Source organism: Danaus plexippus, chromosome 14, assembly GCF_018135715.1.
Source record: "Danaus plexippus chromosome 14, MEX_DaPlex, whole genome shotgun sequence".
NCBI lineage: Eukaryota > Metazoa > Arthropoda > Insecta > Lepidoptera > Nymphalidae > Danaus > Danaus plexippus.
The window spans coordinates 8,365,231-8,384,933 of NC_083546.1; the positions used below are offsets into that span (position 1 = coordinate 8,365,231).

General features: G+C 34.0%; 1 protein-coding gene across 2 annotated transcripts in view; it reads right to left on the reverse strand.

Moving 5' to 3' along the window:
- Positions 1-10,149, reverse strand: part of LOC116769388 (uncharacterized) — a 113,354-nt gene extending 103,205 nt beyond the window's left edge. For both annotated transcript variants that reach the window (XM_032660457.2, XM_032660456.2), the window contains exon 1: positions 9,914-10,149. The gene's annotated coding sequence lies outside the window, so the exon portion shown is untranslated. The remainder of the gene's footprint in view (positions 1-9,913) is intronic.
- Between the last annotated feature and the right edge of the window lie 9,554 nt (positions 10,150-19,703).

Here is a 19,703-nt window from a genome sequence, read left to right on the forward strand (position 1 = left end):
CCTTAACTAAAACTCGGCCAATCGGTGTATTATTCACACTATTTAAGAAGAAAACAACAGTCCTATAAGGAATATAGAAAGGGTTTTGACTTTTTGTTCCTAGTTTATGAGACCTCATTTCTTAAAGAGATTCACTGTTTAACAGAATGTTTATAAAAGTTTAAATGTCGTATGTTGTATGCTCCCTTTATATTAATACTCGAGCGCCTAGTAAAAATAAATATCAAATATTTCTGTACACCGTCTTAGTGGTCTCGCAGGTGCTCGAGTATTTAACGTTAATGGCCTATTACATATTTGTTCGTTTATTTACTGCGTCTCTGTAATATATAGGAGAAATTCATTAATACGTGAGCAATAAAGACTCCCATTATTTCCGCCGGCATTTTTATAAGAAGTCATAAATTTGTAATGAAGCAAGGCGCTCCACGACACCAACCTTAAAGCACATTTGTTTTGTATTGCATAATGTTTTACGATCACTGTGTTGAGACGGGAGATCGATGCAAATAAAATAGTCATCAAGTCATAGACGACTCCAGACTCCCTTATATGTATGTATTGCATAATAAATCATTGAAACGACTTAGCAACTTTGAATGAGACCCATTCAGGTAATATATAGCCGGGATTAACATTTCGCTCGTTTAATTAAATTTCTTTTAATTAATTAGCCAAACGCCGTCACCTTAACCAAAACTTTTGTTTTTAAATCCAAAAAGTCATCGAAGATTCTTAGGCTTTCGTCAGCAAACTCAACACTTCGTATTTTTAATTGCAAAATATAAGTCGATATTATGATATAAAAGGATTTATAAATAAGAATCTTTCGGTATGTTCCTGTTCCACTGTAACTTGTACGTCACTCGGGATGATGATGACTCAACCAACTCTACACCTTTTGTCATTTTTAATGTTAATTTTTGGTGATGAAAGTAGTTAATATCACGTAACTCTTACATTATCGTTCATTTTTATTAATTATTGAAACACGTAGCTCTCTGCTCAACCGAATCCTGTATCTTCAGAGATATAGAGGAGATCATGATGATAACTTAAATATAATATAATTGTGAATACTCAGTGTTCACATTCATCGCACCTCACATTCTCACTTCATTTAAAATTAACTTCAGTGAATGAAGCCGCTCGGCGCCACGCTTAGATACATTTATAATGAACTCAAATTGCTCACAAAAGAATCTTTTTCTACGAAATTATTATATCGCCTTTTATATTAATATAGTGTAACTAGATTTAGGAACAAAGTGCTTTACGATATTAAAACCATATTTAGAGAAAGATCATCGTCATAGTGATATGTCAAAGTCGATATCATAGAAAAATCAAACTGTGACAATACTCACAAAACTAACAACTTATTGTTTAATATTTGTAACATGTGGGAATAACCGTAAAAACATAATTTAAATTAATCATAATAATTATTATCAAAATCAAAGTAATAGCGAGTTGATTGCGCAATAAAAACTAAACGAATCTGTGCCTAATTCAAGTTCGGTCGGCCAGAGGGCGCTCCGTATAATGAAGTGAGAAGACTGGCAACCCTTGCTGAGATGAGGAGAGGGTGGCCTTTATATAGTTAGGGGCGGAATTGTTTTAAGAATAATGAGTAATTTCAAGTGTTTTTGTTGAAATTGACTTTCGCGTGCGCTTTGTAGACTATAATAAAGAAATACGAGTGATTGACACACTCCACACTAGTTATTTATCTTTATATATGTTCATACAAAACAGCAATCTGCTTCGATGGGAACCAACACTGATCGTATCGTACTCCTCGAGGAGCTCCTCCTCCTCAACACATTCTTCAAGGCTCCGCCGGAATATTCATAAGGACTCGTATATTTTTGATTAGACTGTTTACGAGAACGCGACGCGGCCACTTCGCCTTTATTACCGCCCTTTATAGAGGAAACTTTGCCAACAGGGCGCTCGGCGAGAACACCTAAATATTACGACCGGAGTTCGTTTTAAAGCGACGCCGTCTGTATAATAACAGTGCAAAGACTCATCTATATATTTCAAACATATGTCTCAAGCACCTTACCTTTTGAAGCACAAATAATAAAACTTCCAAGAAGAGAAATACTTATTTTCAATTGAAACAATTTCCAACCGTGGCGTTACATCGGATAAGCGGTGAAGTTATTCAGAGAGGAAGTCCGTTTCTGAGTCACGCTACAACACCTTAACCTACTTTGAATCTGCGCCGAACAAATGCGCTCGCTACAGACAAATACGACTATGAGACATGTGAGTGGGATTACCTGACATTAGATATACATAGCTGCGAATTAGAATGACATACAATTATTTATTTTATTCAGTTAGTTTTGTAACTAACTTTATAATTTCTTTCATTAAGTCATCATAAATGCAAAACCATAAATCGATAGTTCGCTGACCTACACCTACTGTACCTAGAAAAAAAACACCCCCGCATTTCGGCACACACATATAAACAGAGGAACACACACAAACACACACATGAATACATTAAGTTTCGTAAACGGGAGCGGCAGACGATACAGGGGTGGAAAGAGGGCAAAATATTGATTCATCCCTAAATTAAGGGCCATTCATTTCCTAGTAAACTATGTTAGAAATTACACGATACTAACGACACGTCTGACTGGCGTTATATATTAACTTTGTACATATTGTAAATACAAGTCACATAAAGTTACAATCAAACTAATTGAGATAAAAAGAGAAAAACGTTAAAGAGTAAGATGAACAATGAGAGTTAATGAATGGTGATTAAGTAAAGAAAGCAACTTCATGGAGAAGAAAGTTTGAAGACAGGAACAAGCAGCAACAGTCCGTGTCGTTTGTGTATAGGGCCAGTTCCACAGAGAGTGTTACGAACGGTTCATGGATAATTATAAAACTACTGTTTTATAAAACATTAGCCCTGCTTCGACGCCGCTTCCCTCCTTCCTGTTCCCTTCTCTTCCTCTCGGCCGTCCCCCTCTTCATCCTCGAGTCCTAACGTCTATCGTATAATTCCCTCCATGTGCCATTTTCTTCCCTAATTTCCGACTGAATACAGAGGAAATGTATGTTGATTGAAAATATACGCGACGCTTTGAAACTCAATATCGTATACGACTTGCTGTTCGTGACTGACTGAGTTATGTGATAACTAAAAACTTTCAGATCTATAAGAAAAAAAACTTTCTGTTACTGCGTTCGTCTCACAGCACTGCCCTTCCTCGACATCTTTTATTTTTACTTGAACATGATATCTTGTGGTGTGGGCAGTGTTTCTTAACCTCTTTATTACTCTTCATCATACGTATCTAAGTTTCATAGCGCTCACTCTATCACGTGTAAAATTATTTTAAATCTTAATCATTATGAATACCTACAATGAGCGGAATCCTCAGGCGACAAGTCCTCATAAAGTAATCAAATCCCTACGACTGTCTGTCTGATCGGATCACATTAGACCCGCTCGTTGGCCACGCTTTCGATTCATTGATATCTTTCTATCTAACATTTTATTAAACAACGTATATATATCACATTCAAGATATTAGCAAATAAAAACGTTTTCTTACTTAGACTTGACAATTCCGTTATCTTTTTAGAACTCATATGTTAAGTTATTAATAAGTTGTAGTAAGTGTTTCCAACTTCGTCTGACAACCGATCGAAGCTGACCTATCGGATGTCAACAATCCATTAAACAGGGAGTCCTATCATAGAAGGTAAACATACCGGAACCAGAAAGCCTTAAAGACCACAAGTCTTTCGACTTGTTTTCTTCTTTAAGACTAATAAGCCATTGAAAAGCCCGAAGTTTCGACAGGAGTATCGCAATAAGATCATTTCGTAAGGTGTCTCTGTTTTTTCGTTACCCGTGTCAATATAATGCGAAAACAGTTATTAGATGAATCTGTCTTAAACCTATAGTTTCGAGCAATATGCGGTATCTAATGCAAACAATATAATCCAATTGCTCCTTTTATATTTCTTCAGTGGTAATCTTTCTCTATTCTATTCAGTATATGACACGTCAGTCCTAGGAGCACGTGAAGTCGCCCTGCGATGACTGTACACCTCAACCAGATCTATCCAAGTGTAGTTGTTCCAGGCCAGCGGCGGTTCAATGTTCTCTGGCACTGGTTGCTGTCCACTCTGAACGTTGTTTTAAAACAGAGTCTGTTATTGGAGTGCTCGGAGGAAATCAACAGAATCCCTTTAATGTTGTCCCGCTGCTTGTTGTTCGGGCTTGTTTCGCTCGCCCCTACTTGGATTCAATAATAAGTTTACCTGATAGCAATAAAAAGTACTGAAAATGCATTAAGTTTGAATGTTTTTATGCTTAAAAAACCGGTCGATGGTGAGTCTTATGAATATATTCTTTAATTTTATTATTTGTATTGTTGTAAGAACGAGACTACAAGAATCCTCGTGTCCATGGAGAGAGAGTAACGAACTGATTTTAAAAACAAAAATGTCACAATTTTAATAGAAACTGTTCAAATAACATTTTATATCATTAAATATCGTAGCGTATGAGACATGTGAACGAAAATGTAATATAATATGTTATAATGTAAATTTAAATTTCCCTAAAGTAAGTAACAAAACACAAAAACAGTAGCAGACCCCTTGCGTGCTCATCTGATAACTCCACCAATGCAACACGCGATAAATAATTGTGTTTAGCCAACTAAGTCTTGCAGTCTGGACACACACGGACACAGAATGATACAAACCCACACCGATACACACAAAGGCACAGTAATATACAGAGATACGCACGCACAGACACATATTTTAGCAGCAGCCCTTTCGTAGCAGCTCCAATAAAGCTCATGATAAAATCCAGGGTCTGTTACAGCCAGGACTTCTCGCCTTGTAATTTGGATACCACAAAGTTTATTGTTTAAAAAAGATTACATAGACAAGAAGCTCGCGGTGCATATCGCATATCTGTTATATGACATCTCCTCGAGTAACTTCATTTCGTCGAAATGAAGGGGAAATATTGGTTTTGATTTAAGACTGGGAACTTCAAACTGTCTCCTCTGTAACTTATAAAAACAATTTACTTAATGAATGGAATATCGAATGAATGCTTTTGTATAAGAACATTTAGATTTCTCATTCCGTCTGAACACCAAACGTATTATATTTCAAAGTGCGTTTTTATATTTATTCGTTTTCGTCTTTTAAACGAATCAAGTTCCGTGAACCGTGTAAGATACTATGGTGGTAAAAGTACCGAGGAAAATTGAACTACATTTAAGACATAAAATAATGTTCAACAACACCTCGTCTATTCGACTACAATGTATTATATTTTTATCGGACCTTTTTAAAGTCACATTTCTTTTAAAGCAATTAAACGTTATTAAAACTAAATTACGCTTAGTTTGAGAAATTAAAAATAGTTGAGAGACTTCACGTGGAAAAGTTCTGTCTCTTGGGAGTCATTAATTCCTAGTTATAGTAATTTATTCTGAAAGGATATAAAATTATTTAAAACTTTTGTATTTTCTGTCGAGTTCTTCACTAACTTAGTTATAGAATAATGGATAACCATCGTGGTTTGGTCATTTAAAACATTTGGCGCAAATTTATGTTCCTAGATTCGTTGACGCCTGTTTTTAAATGTCCCTCATAATCTCCTCGGGATAACGGGACTTTGTTTTATTTTTTTTCTTGCTTGTCATACTTGTGATAGGTGCTATGTCCTAAATCATTAATGTTGTTTTATTTCTTCCACATAGATCCTCTTACCTACCTTACCTACCTACCTTACCTTACCTAGACCTCGTCCAGACACAGTCAATCCGAAATAAGAAATTTATCTTACGAGACTTACACCAGTGAGTTAAGGTCGATGATTCAAATAACAAACAAATGTTGTTGTTAACGAAGTAATATTCTTAACATTGTATAACATATAATGTCCACCATATACTTTATCTAACATGAAAATTAATAACTTTCTAGTTATCCTACCACTAACATAACACAACCTACATAGAAAATAATTTGAATGACTAAGTCTAGTTGTATCTTCATTCCTTGATTGCCTCACGTTCCCGATCGAAAACGCCGCAGAGGGGAGTTCACCAGCTAAAAAATAAAAATATGGGAAGAGCATCAAAACAGTTACTTCGATAATAAAAAGGAAGCGCCTTTAATGAATTTAAGAAGAGAGTATTGAAGTGCTTCAGTATATCGCTTACTAAATTGATAATTTCGAATAAATCAACATCAGTTATTATCACACTTTGTTCTTATTTCGGCGTTGAACTGTACGCATCAACTTAAAATATATCAAACCACACCAACAGGGGTTGCAGTTTTGCCCGAACCCTCAACATAGAAGAGTCAGATTTAATTATTTAATATAAATGTGGAACAACCGTCGGTCCTTATACAACATCCATCATCAAAGACAATCTCGATGTGTCTCGATATTAATAAAAGAAAAAACAAACAACGTGACCCGGAGCCGCTGATGTAAGAAAAGGCTTACAACGTTTGTTTCATTAAAGTACAGCCGTAATTTTAGGTTCTACACGCTCATTTACCTCGATCGCTTGGTGGTTAACTTATGTAGGTAGCAACTATACACTGCGTGTCATCTTCTGGCCCATGAAAATCAATTGTATGGTCACAAATATATTTCTTTCTTAATTCGAGTTACACAAATAACTCCTCAGTAACGCTCACTAAGAGAATACTGTGTATTTGAAATTAAAATAAAGTAACAAAAAGTACTGGTCACGGAGAAATAAATCATTATATATAATTTTTTCGTAAACTTGAAATAATTGGAATTGCAGTTTCTTCACGAAGAAGAAGCAATCGGTTTCGAGTGAAGTCTAAAGGCAAAAAAGGACCTCTAGTATGAATATCTTTCTAAAGAGAATTTTCTTTCTAATATAAATTACCTTCATTTTATTAGTAAAATTATAAAATATTTAGTTTTTGTTGAAGTGCATATGTACTTCTGTAAAATCGTAGGAATTTAATTTAATTTCAGGTATTTGAATATTCAGTAATAAAGAAAATATATTTGAAAGTATTTTAATTAAAATGAAATAAAACTACGCTCACTTCTGTGAGATGAATTTGTTATTTAAAATTTAAAAAAATGTTAAACCTTCCAAGCTTCCGGTTACATGAGAGTGTTAATTTCAGCTTCGATCATTCGTAATAGTTTCAGATCAATTTATATTTATTAAATTTAGTTATCTGATGAAATGTTCATTAATAAATATTCAGGAACATTAATTCTGTGATTTATTTTTTGAGCATTAATAGCCTTGACGTTCACCCTGGTGGTGAGATGTCCGACGTCACACGTGCGTTTGTTTCTAATACATATATAACAAGCTAAAACAATCGAATATTCACTGTAATATTGTAATACAATTCACAAGTAACCTTCCTAACCTCGCGCCATTGTGTCAGTGACTAATAGGAACATCAGACGTATTGTTGGCACAGGCAGATACCACAGAATACAAAGCACAGAACACAGAGCACAGAGCACAGAGCACAGAACATAGAACATAGAACACAGTGCACAAAACACGGTGCACGTAGCACAGAACGCAGACAATTATAGAACACTAATTGTAACGATGTTATTTACACAATGGATTGTATTAACAAGTAACGACACGAAATGTATTCGTCACGGACCTACTTTTTTTAGGCTTAATAATTTGAAACACGAATTTGTATATTTTTGAATAAATGAATAACGATTTAGATAAATCGCTTTGAAAAAAGTGAAATAAATTAGTCATTTATTATTTTGGTTCGGGCAAATAATAAAGGGAATACTCACTGACGGATTATTTTAAAGCAAACTCACGTGAAATTTATTAAAATGAACCGTTTAAGATTCAGAGATGCGAGTGTTCCCATCACCAGAAACGAAATTGAGAAAAAGAAATGAAGTGGATTCAATAAATAATACATGCATCAGTATCCCAGATCCCAGGTTACCTACACTACCCTGAACATAACCATTTGGTAAGGTTTTGATCTAAACATTTGAAACAATTGAAATGAATAAATGAGAATTATAACATTATGTATGTGAGTAGGATTGTATTGAGGATTTGTGACAGACATATCTCGTCGTAGATGGCTCATGCTAAACCGCCCGCGCCCCCGGGAACTGTATCTCCCCGTCTCAGGACACCGTGCTTCAAATGTCAGAGTAACCAACAGTTGAGATTCCACACCTTGTAGTCTACTAGTTTAAATATTATATTATTTATTTTTTAATTATTTTAATTCAGGTTCATCAAAATAGGTACGTTTAAATTAATGTACTCCCATCTTATAAAATAATATTCCTTGGCAAAGCACAATTTTTTCTTTGTTGTCTGTTAACATCGATTGCGGTGGTTTTAATTACAAAATATTAAAAATATCGAGTGACATCGAAGAAATGTCACCTTACGGCTTTTTTGCAGCTAACTTTAATAATAATAATAGGAAAGAGTTTGTGAAGTCTTCAACTTATTAAAAGTTTTTTGTGAATACTTGAAATACAATTTTCTCTTACAAACTCTTTAAACTTATTCTACTCAAAAACCGATCAATAACTCTGAGTTTAAAAAAAAAGAGAATATATTTTTTTATTTTATTTATAACTACCCTTTTTACTAAAATAACAAGAACAAATGAAATTATATTGATTTCTTTATGACAGGATGTTCATTAATACTAACGTAATAACGGTTTTATAGGATTATTGGAATCAGGTAAAGTTAGATTAACCTATTAATTTATTATTATAATATAAACATTGGTGAGAGTTGTTCCTCTGTCTCCATAAGGCGGAGAGGGACACTGCACGACCGCGACGCTAATATCATGAAAACTCAAAATATAACCAACAAGTTACATTTGATCGAGTGTCACAGCGGAGAGTAGAAGAGATGCGGTAATAATGTAGAGCGTCGCTTTGTTGGTGAAAAATAAAAGTAACGAGCGAACTGACAAAGAAACCTTAGCAACACGTCGATTCGCTTTCAAGCTTCAGGTCGAACAGCTGCCGAGACGGTTTCATATAGAAGTAAGGAGTTTAATGGAAAAGCAGACTCAATGTATTAGTGCTTTATATCAATAAAATGAATATCGACAAAATTTGAGTCATTACAAAATAATCTTATAAAGCCGTCCTCGCTTTTACAATAAAAGGTTGTTATTTAGTTAGTGACGCAAGTCTTTATTAAAATTATTTTATATAGTTAAGTTTAGCTTTCTATATTACAGGTCGTATTTATATTTATTTTTTGATATTTTATTCCCTTTTATTTTTAAGCCTATCTGACACGGACGGACGGAAGGACGGAGCACTAAATTTGAAAAACCACAAATCCTGAAGTGTGGTCATATGATGACACATAATAATTATATAAGGGTCATCGACACGTTAACAAAGTTTAGATTTAGTCAAAATCAGATTAAAGTTACCGCTCCATACATATACTATCTTTATTGTGAACAGTAAGAAGCGGAAACGACTTTAACGGAAAAGTACCAAGTCCCAGATATTAAATATACCAGACAAAATTAATACATACATTTATATCTTATTATTTTAATATAAAAACTCTTTTGGTAGGATTACATGTAAAATTTAATATGTAAGGAAAATATGTTTTTTATCTAATTAATAAAAATAAAATATTGAGAGAAACAATATTAATTTTTCAGAAGAACAACATTAGATCCACTCATTCATGACGTCTCCAGACAAGTGCTCCTCTCGTCGTGGCGAGCCTGACTCCTATCAGGTTGTATATTTCATGATCTTCTAATTTTCTAATCTACTTTTCATTACGACGGCGTACCAAATAAAATAAGACTATCGCAATGCAGTAAATATACTTACGTAATTTGCTATATGCGGTCTTCCAAAACGCAATAACTTTCAAAATTAAAACGATTATAAACCGAGATGTCACAAGTCCAACGTCAAATAAATACTAAATAACAGAACAAAGCAACAAAATAAATACACGACCAAGGAGATATTGCAAGAATTCGTAACGTTATTGCACTACTTTGGAAAAGATCGAGCGGAGTTTTCAGATCGTGAAACGTGCACCCCTCGCGAGGGTCGCCGGTAAACTGACATTATATGCCGTAGTACACGAGGGGTTGGAGACGAGGGTGGAACAGGGAACAGGGAGCAGACCACGGAGAGGGAGAGGGGTGCAGGTCAGGGGGTGCAGGAGTATAGTATAGTGGCTCGCGTTAGTATTAAACGAGTCTGTTCATTAACTTGAAACAAACTTACGATATATTATAGTACGGCGCCGGTCAGAGAGGGCCTTTCTTAAACCTTCAACGAAGCACTCAACTTTGTCGAGCCTGAAGATTTCATACGGACTCAAATGACTATAAGTTTGTTCATGACAGTGACTCGTTATAGCACTCAGGATAAGATCTTCACAACATTATGACCGCTCGGCAGCGATACGCATATTAAAGTTTGCTAAATTCTCTACACCTCATGTGCTTCGTGTCGGTATTATTTAATGTTTCATTAAAATTTAAACGACAATAACAAATTATAGATCTATTTCCTGTAGTATACTGTGGCAATTCTTGATATACACTTATGTAACCGTATATCGTTACCGTCGACATATATCTTAGTATCACTACGAGTAACATTCAGTACTTCCCTGTGGGCATGGTTCTCTCTCAGGACATGAGCTGGTTCATATATTAGTAGCAGTTAGTTAACGAGACCAAGGCTCACTCAACAATCACCAATCAAGTCTACTACTTAATATAAGAATTAAGAAACGCACTGATGTTTCCTTCTATAACTCTAGTCTGTCCTATCATACTGTTTAAAAAATGATAGATAGTAGATAAATAAATGCACAAAAATATGAAAAACCCAAAGTGATTTAACGTGTTGTTGGTATCGTTATACTTGTGTGTGGGCGCTTATGTTGACTGTAGACTGGTAACTTTAAAATCACAAAATTATCCCAAAAGAAAACATTGTTTATAAATTCTAGAACATTCTAGTTTGTGTTTTTTTTACTATATTACAATAAATGAACAGCTTCTCAATTTACTAATCTATGTATTTATTAGCTTCTGCTTAAAGTATTAAACTCTCAGGCTCTTTTTTTATTACTGGGATGTATCAGCTCATCATTGTTATGAATAAAAATAAAGAGGTTTATTTATAAATAAACATTCATATAACCGTTATATTATATTATAACGTATTCAAGATTCAAATCTCCGAGGGAAATTGTACAGTTAACAAAATATATTATGAAAAAATAAAACAGAAATTCTATCAGCGTTGTATCATCTCATTGTGTATACGTATACGATTACGGTAGTAAGGACAAACGATAGAGAAGCTCTTTCAATACTCTCAAGTTAGGAAGCCGCTGTGCACTAGTTTGCACCAGTTTAGAAACAACAATTATGGTAATGATCAACGTGAAGTCCGTCCGCGCTTGATAGAAGAACTCTATCCTCAACGCTCTCTCGGGACAAAGTCCGCTTCGTACTCTATATCCCGGGACAGCCGGCATCGTCTAACGTGTCGGTCACAGTTCACACGATACAGGCTATATGCTGACGCCAAGTTCGCATCGTCACACTACGTACTGGACGTTTCAAGTTTCTCATTCATAAATCCTCGCACGTCAAAGTTAAACGCGGGCTATTGAATGAACAACGAGAAAGTTATTAGAAGTTTAAGTAACAAACATTACTTCCGTGAGTCATATTTTACAAACATAGTTATACAAAATTTATAAATACATAATTGATTATGTACCAACTTTTAACGATAATTTTGGAGCTTTCAAGTGTACTATTGCTGAGAAAAAATGATTATCACGTTGTTGTATCTATAGCAGTCCATTCATCTCGGGCCCCACGAGGAGGATATCTCGGAAAATCGACACATCCTATAGACGATCAACAGTGCAGCATTATTTTGTATTTTACATTTTTCCTTATCCCGATCTGTTTTCGTGGTGGAGGGCGAAAAACGTGGTCAGAGGTTTATCTATTTATATAAAATCATCTTGTAGTTTTCATAAAAACACGTAACATCAGAGTTATAAATGATTGCTAACTATTTAATGAACATTTCGTTATCTTTTACATTAAATTCATTTCTTTATGTCTGTATAGTTGTCACAGCCTGTTATGGGGGACGACTTCGTCATAGACACGTGCTCTTTAATGTCTCCGGAAGTGTGTTTAATCGATCTCACTGTTAATATTTTCATGAAGTCAAACGATAATAATATAAAGGCGTCTTTATTTTTATAAAATGAATTTCAAACCTCAGGGACAAGTAGTAAATAAATTATGCATAACAAACGGACACATTAAAAAGATGTCAATGTAAAAATGAATAATTAATGCAATATTTACACTTTGTTGTCTTGTTGTATTAGTATCTTAATACCGACACAAATAAAATGTTCAGTGATATTTAGAATATACTTAAAATAATTTTAAAAAAGCCACCCAGTAGCGAACAGAAAGTTTAAAATGTGACACTCTCCAGACAAATGTCCCGACATTTTGTTTTAAAACCTCGTCGTAAACAAGACATGGCATTATCATAAATTCTAATATACACAATAACATCACCCACTTAAAAAACATCAAGTATTACAAACTATATAATATATGCATTTTAGGGTGGATCTATATGAGTGAAAAAAAAATTTTTTTCAGATATCGGAATGCGTTAATTCTTTTTCAACTGGTACTTTAATAAAATGTTTATACTGTATAAAATAATAATTAAAGAGAAAGTTACAAAAATGATATTCATTAATCAAAAGAACATTATAAATCAGCAAGAACATATTATTTTAAGGGACTCTTTTTGCAGTCTAGATATAGATTGCTATGTTCTGTATACAGTGAAACAAAATTGTTTTTGTTTTTCCTTTACAGTGAATAAACCATGGAAATCTTGTTTTACATCCCTTTCAGCGGATCATCCACGCCCTAAAAGAAAAAACCCTTGTTAACCCCTCCTTTTGGCGGCAAATAGGTAATAAGGTCTTCTTCCCTTGTCGAAAAAGGATGATTCGAGAAGTTTGTATCAATGTTCAAACGAACAAATAAATTTGTACTCTTGACGGACAGAAAATCATTGTGATTTTCCTGTAACAAAAGACAACATAATGTTACTTTTATTTTATAGAGAATAATATAAGACATAAAACTATCTATTTTAATGGAATAACTTAACAGCGGTTTTATTGCGTTTGTGACATTTTTCAGTCGGGTCAGGCCAAGATAATGAAATGTGATATCCGCGATGAAAGCGTATTAAGTTATTTAATTTATATGTGTAACAATCTCTAGAACGTTATTTATTTCTAGTAACCATTCAAATAATCAGACATCTTCTTTAGATGGGACGTATCTCTCTACAGAATCATACGAATTCTCTCTTGATAAAGTTCACTAAAATATGTTGATTAAACTTGCTCAGGGCTGCTTTGGAGATCTCTACGTTGACATGTTCATATTCCTTAAGACTTTTTAAAAAAGCACAAATCTTGATTTGGTGCCTTGATCTCCGGAATAAATCGAAGCCATGCTTTTATATGTAACCACAATGAATAAACAAATATCTTGGTTATCCTTAGCTTATCCTTAGCGTTAATTTGGAACTGACTACAACAAATATGTTTAAAAAGAATGGCTCTAGCCTTCCAACTGGCATGATACTTTGATCCAGCTCTAATTTTTTTTTTCTCATTTTCTCCTCCTAGGAAAATAATAGATAATTCAATTAGTTCCCGATAATTACTTCTACTTTATCCTCGAGATTGCAGGCATAAAATGCAGTTAAAACAGTTCTTAGCTTGATCTTAACGTTTATCGTCTCCTGCTAAACATCCTGGACGCCCTGGTTTTCTTTGTTTTAGTAAAGAGATTTTATCTTATTGTTAGTCTATTTTGATCCATTCCAAAGCATTCGCGTGTGCTGTATCGAATCAATTATCTAAATTATTTTGAAAGTTTCCTGACGGCTATTGTAAACATCTTGTGTTTTTTCATATTTTTTTGTATCTCTCTCCAAACACGGCGAAGATCCACCAGATTCCTTACACAGGTTAAGCACAGCTTTGTAGGTGTTATAGTTTTTTCCAAGAATATTATACACTCTCAAACGGCAAGTTTTATGCTTTCTTTAACAGTCAATTTAACTGGGTGAATGTTAAAAAAGAGCACGCAAGAACTTGACGATGAAACCGTATTTTTGCTCCAGTTATTCAAAGTTATTTGTTTTCAACAATATGCAATATATTAATCACGGGAATTATTGTAAACAAATGTCAGACGGGTATGCGGCGCTAGTTCGGCGTTACTTATATGAACATGTTTCGATGGAAGTCGGCGAGGGAAACGGTTCTCCAAATGAGGTAAAATATATTTTGAAGAGTTTTAGAAACATTTGAACAAAACTTGGAGGTATGCTGATGATATAACGTCAATTAACTAATTACGAGTATGTACATCCTTTTAGATTCAGGTGGTACAGAGTTTTTTGCATCTGTTATTAAATGTGTATTTTGTATTACTGTATTGAGTACTCCTTAGATTTATATAGGGTCAAAATTTGGGGTTAATTTTACATACTTTATCACAATAACAACATCATGTGATGTGGCTGTATGACTTAAGACTCTAGTTTCGCTTTCCAAAAAATGCGTGCTATTCAGTTGGTCTTAGTAACCCACTCTTTAAACTTCAAAATGTTTCTTTAAACTGGTCTCACTATTCTGTTGTACAATAATACGATCACTTCTTGTTAATAGTCTACGCTCACTCAGGGGTAAGTTATTGAAGCACACTTCAGGCTCTCGGAAATAACCATTAATTAAAATGCAGATTACTAATACTATTACTCTGAAAGCAGGTTACTTTTGCCTACACTGAAACTTGTTTCGTAATATCAACTGGATCCATTCGGATCACGGTAACAATATTAACGATGGAATAAGTCTCCAATTGTTATAATTTTCCTAGCTTTCCAACTACATCTCTAATATCGGAATAGATTCCTTAGTCAACTATTTATTTTTTATCACTTTTGTAAAATCCTTTACCGACCTCTATTTAATTTTTCACATCCATCTATTGTCTTTATTGTCTATGTAGAATAAGTATGTCAGAAAATATTTTTAATTAATCTATTTTTTCTACTCTGTCAAATGAAATTGGAAATTTACACAAAGTTGTTCAGATTAAAGCGTCCTTATTATGACTTGATTAAAACACAGAAAGTAAAAGATACTTGTTGGCTAGAAAAAAAACAATAATACTACTCTAACATTGGTAATAAAGCATTCCACAAAATAACTGCAAGCAGTAATTCCTTCTATATAGATATTCTGTACGCTTGTTGGCACCTTAACTAAGACTTTGAAGGAATGATAAGCTCGAGTGAATTCAATTGCCGTGTGTCATGTTAGTTTGGTTGATTGTATCAATACAATCTGTTCTTAACTGCTTTGATTTAAGGTCTCCTTTTGTATTGCCTTTGTTTTGATAGATTTTATCCGGTATATATAAATATATGAAGTATATGCAGTTTGTACAGGCTTTGTGTCACAAACTTTAATAAGTAAGGTTAACGTTTAATGTATTTAGGTATTGTTATAAAATCATAGTTTTGAAATAACAAAAAGGGTTATGGTATTCTGTTTTAAATAAAGTATAGACTCGTGCTTAGAGACAACAAACATTTGACACCAATTTACTACTGTTTCTTAAAATTTCTCTTTAATAACATTTTATTATTATTAGTTGCCAGTTCTTCAGTTTCGTGTACTTTTATAAGTTTAGTTATAACAGAGGATAGTTTTTTTTTTTCAAAAACCTAAAAGCATTGTGTAAATAATCATAGTAGCATATATATGTATATGTCAAAATGGTTATGTACATAACGGAGAGCAGAGTGTCTCTTTACAGTAAAGGTATCCATGAGTATCCTCCAATAAATTCCTCGTATATGGTATTTATATTTTGTTGTAGTTCTAATTTCCTTTGCATCGCCTTAAATATCTTCTTGGCGATAGTCGAAATGTCATTGAAACAGCAGTCGGGAAGGAATCCAATGTTATTAAAGGCTATACTACTGTTGAATTCCAAACGACCCAAACTTATTATAACTAGAAAGTATAAAGGGAACAAAAAACTAATTAAATGGTACATCACAAAGAACTTAAATGTAATTTTCTAAAGCCCATATGATTTTGCTTTTAGAACTTTACTAGCAAAATAGTTTGTTCGTGAGAACCCTTAAAGCTTTAAATACTGTGCAAGCATAAGAATTCTCGATGTAATGTTAGCTTCGTGTTTCAATATTGTAGAATAATGAATGTTATCTCTTGTGCCTCATTCAAGTAACAAATGCTTGGTTCTCGAATACTTTGACTCTACATTGAGTTATGTTACATAATTGTTCTTTTTATATTTATTACATTCCATATAGATATGTGTCTGCGAATAAATATTAATTCGACGAATGAAATTAAATATTTTTGGAACAACTGATACGTTCAGTTACCTATATAATTTTTTATTCAATATAGAATTTAATAGCTATTTTGAGGATCAAAATCTCGATTAAATGAAACGATGTTTTTCGTATGCACTACGTGATTTTGTTGTTTTATTATACATTTTCCCGGAGATTCGGTTTTTTTACAGCACCCGTCATCACATGGGCAGACGAGATGAAACGACCTGGTTAAACAACTCGTGATCACTGTTACTGTAAAGTAATCGAAAAGCCGAGAAAATATAAAAATCACACAACAAAATCGCGTAGCCTCACACAATACAATCGCGTAACCGAGAAATAGTGTCATTTGTAAACCCGTTTTTACCAATACATTTGAGGAAGCAGCAGATTGGTTTTTGTCAACAGGAAAACTGTTTAACAACAACCGAAGTGATGAAAGACTCGTCAAGCTCTTCATTGTCTACCAATTCGTCGTGTCAATGTGCCCAGCCTTTTGCAATAGCTACATGTCGTCGTATTAGTTACATCATGTATCGATTTTACGCTTAAGGCAATGGGCCAATAGATTTAACATTCCAGCATATGATTAACACGATCTGTGTGCTTAAACCAGTACCTACGATTGTCAGGTCTGCTAAAGACAGATTTTACAGTTAGCTCGACATTCACTACCGTGGCTCGGATTCAGGCATCATTGACACTCTTAATTACTATATGACCCATCATTTCTTCGTTTAGACTGTTAACAAAAGGGATTCACAACATCTCACCTTAAAAATACTCAGCACACGTGATGAATCTTATAGAATAAGCATTCATAACTTCAGAGAGAATTTTTGCGGAAATAAAGATCGTAATTCGTTAACAGAATTAACCCAAAAACAGTAATTTGGATCCCATCACCAATCACACTGAGCCCTTGAGGCTGTACTGTGATGAGAACGGAACCGAGAACTAGATTTAGCTTCGCTTTGGGAATCAGATCCTGGACGCAAGACGGAGTCTGGGCAACAGTCCGAACGAAAATCGTAGTGGTATCGAAATGATTTGCTACATTTACTCTTTGTCTTATGTCAGTGACACATTGTCATCAGAATCATCACGAGGTCCACGACTCATTACTATTTAACACGGCTGTAGCATAAAACGGGTCCAATAATTAGGCATGTATAATAATATATAACCCATTTATGATTTTAGAATAAGATTAACGTGTTGAGTTTTTATAAAAAAAAAAAATATTTTTAATTAAATTTAATTAAATTTAAATTAATTATAGCGATTTGTATTAAATATAAATTTAATTATATCAGTGACTATCATTAGACGGAACAAACACCACTCAGTTGATATGGACCGTGGACGCAGAACTTCAGCAGTGATAAATGTAATATTTGCATTCCATCAGGCAGCAAGCAATACTTACGTTACACTTACACTTGCAAATGAACATGATATCGAACGTCCTCTCAGATTTTTTGTTCCCGAAGTTATCTTGTCGTGTTTTAAAGTGAAACTTCTGATGCGACTTCCAACTAGGTTGCGTTAACCGTTTAATGCTCTTGCGGAGGGGGAATTAAACAAACGGAGCGACAATAAATGGGTGGGGCGATTGTGAATTGTAAGCAATGTTTATAAAGTTCGTCATAAAAAAACAATATGAGATCACAAAAATCGATTTCCTATTTTCCATTTCCACATTACAAAACTTCTCTGCGCGGAGGGGTTCCATGCACAATAATTTATGATTTTTTTCTAATATTTCTTACGTTTATCTGACTAGTAGAAGAAATACTTACACATGCTTGACAAGCCTATTTGAAAATCATAAAATTTTCTCTGGATGTCCATTGGGACAAGTGCTACGACCAGAATTTCTTAGAACAAAAGATGTAAACTAGCTAATAGTTTCAGTTACCCTTCAAAAAGGTATTTGTGAGACTGAGATTGTCTATGCGCCCCGGGAAAGCGGGAGCATTTTCTGACAGCAACCAGATTTGATGATATTTAGGAATTATATTTTCCACGTTCTAGGCTTATATTTTTAATTATATGTAAGATTTTTGCGTGTATTTATTTAAATAAAACTAATATATTCGGATACCCTACGCGTTTCTTATTAATTTAAAATTACACGCTCCCGACGTTTTTGTTCCCTTACAGCAACCGTAATCATGGGCAGACAAGATGCAAATGTCTGTCAGTTAATAGGAACACTGGCAGGTCGTTTGGCCTATAGGGTGTTGTTCGTCAATATCATCGCATTAGTTAACGACATAGTTAGCGAAAAGAACGTCTCGGAGCCAACAATATTAGTGATAAACATCTTACCTTCTCCGTCTGTAATCTGGCTGAATCTGTCTCCAAAATCTGCAGTGATTGTTTGTCTACTGGTATTGGTAGCAAGGTGGGTGCGTGTATGTTAAGTCATCAATTATTATCTCGGAATTCAATTTGAATCTAATTCCGTTTTCAAAGGGGGTTTTTATTATCAACATACTGGATACCTCTCGGGATATTCTCTCCTGCCTTAGCCACACCGGGCATCGTAGTGAATACATGGGAAACTGTTGACTTTCTTTATATTTCTATCCCTATGAGGGTCTTCACTTGTGACTCGGCTTTAGGAACTGTGCTACTACCATTATTATCAGATAATTTGAATTCTAGCGCTCCCCATGAATCTACCATAGTAGTTGAGATATTAATTTCTATGCAATCTAAGTGTTTTAACCATGAAGTAAAGTAAAGGTACTGAACTAATGCAATGTAAAGGTACCAAACTAACTAATAAGGATTTTCTAAACATGTTCCTGTACCTAGTTTTTCATTTTCCAATACTCAAAATTAAATCAGCTACAGTTTGAAATTAAATTAACCACCGCATCTAACCAATCAACATTTTTAATTGAAACATTTCAGTAGTATCGGTCTGTTTAATAATTAAATTATTTCTCATACATGTATATTGTCTCCAGTTGGTAGTTGTTTATATCACTGTAACATCTTTGTCACACCTTTATCATTTGCATCATTACCATCACAAAATATATTTAGAGGTAAAAGTTTTAGAAAAATGCAACAATTCTGTAAGAAATTTGTAATCAATGAAACTTTACATACAAACTTT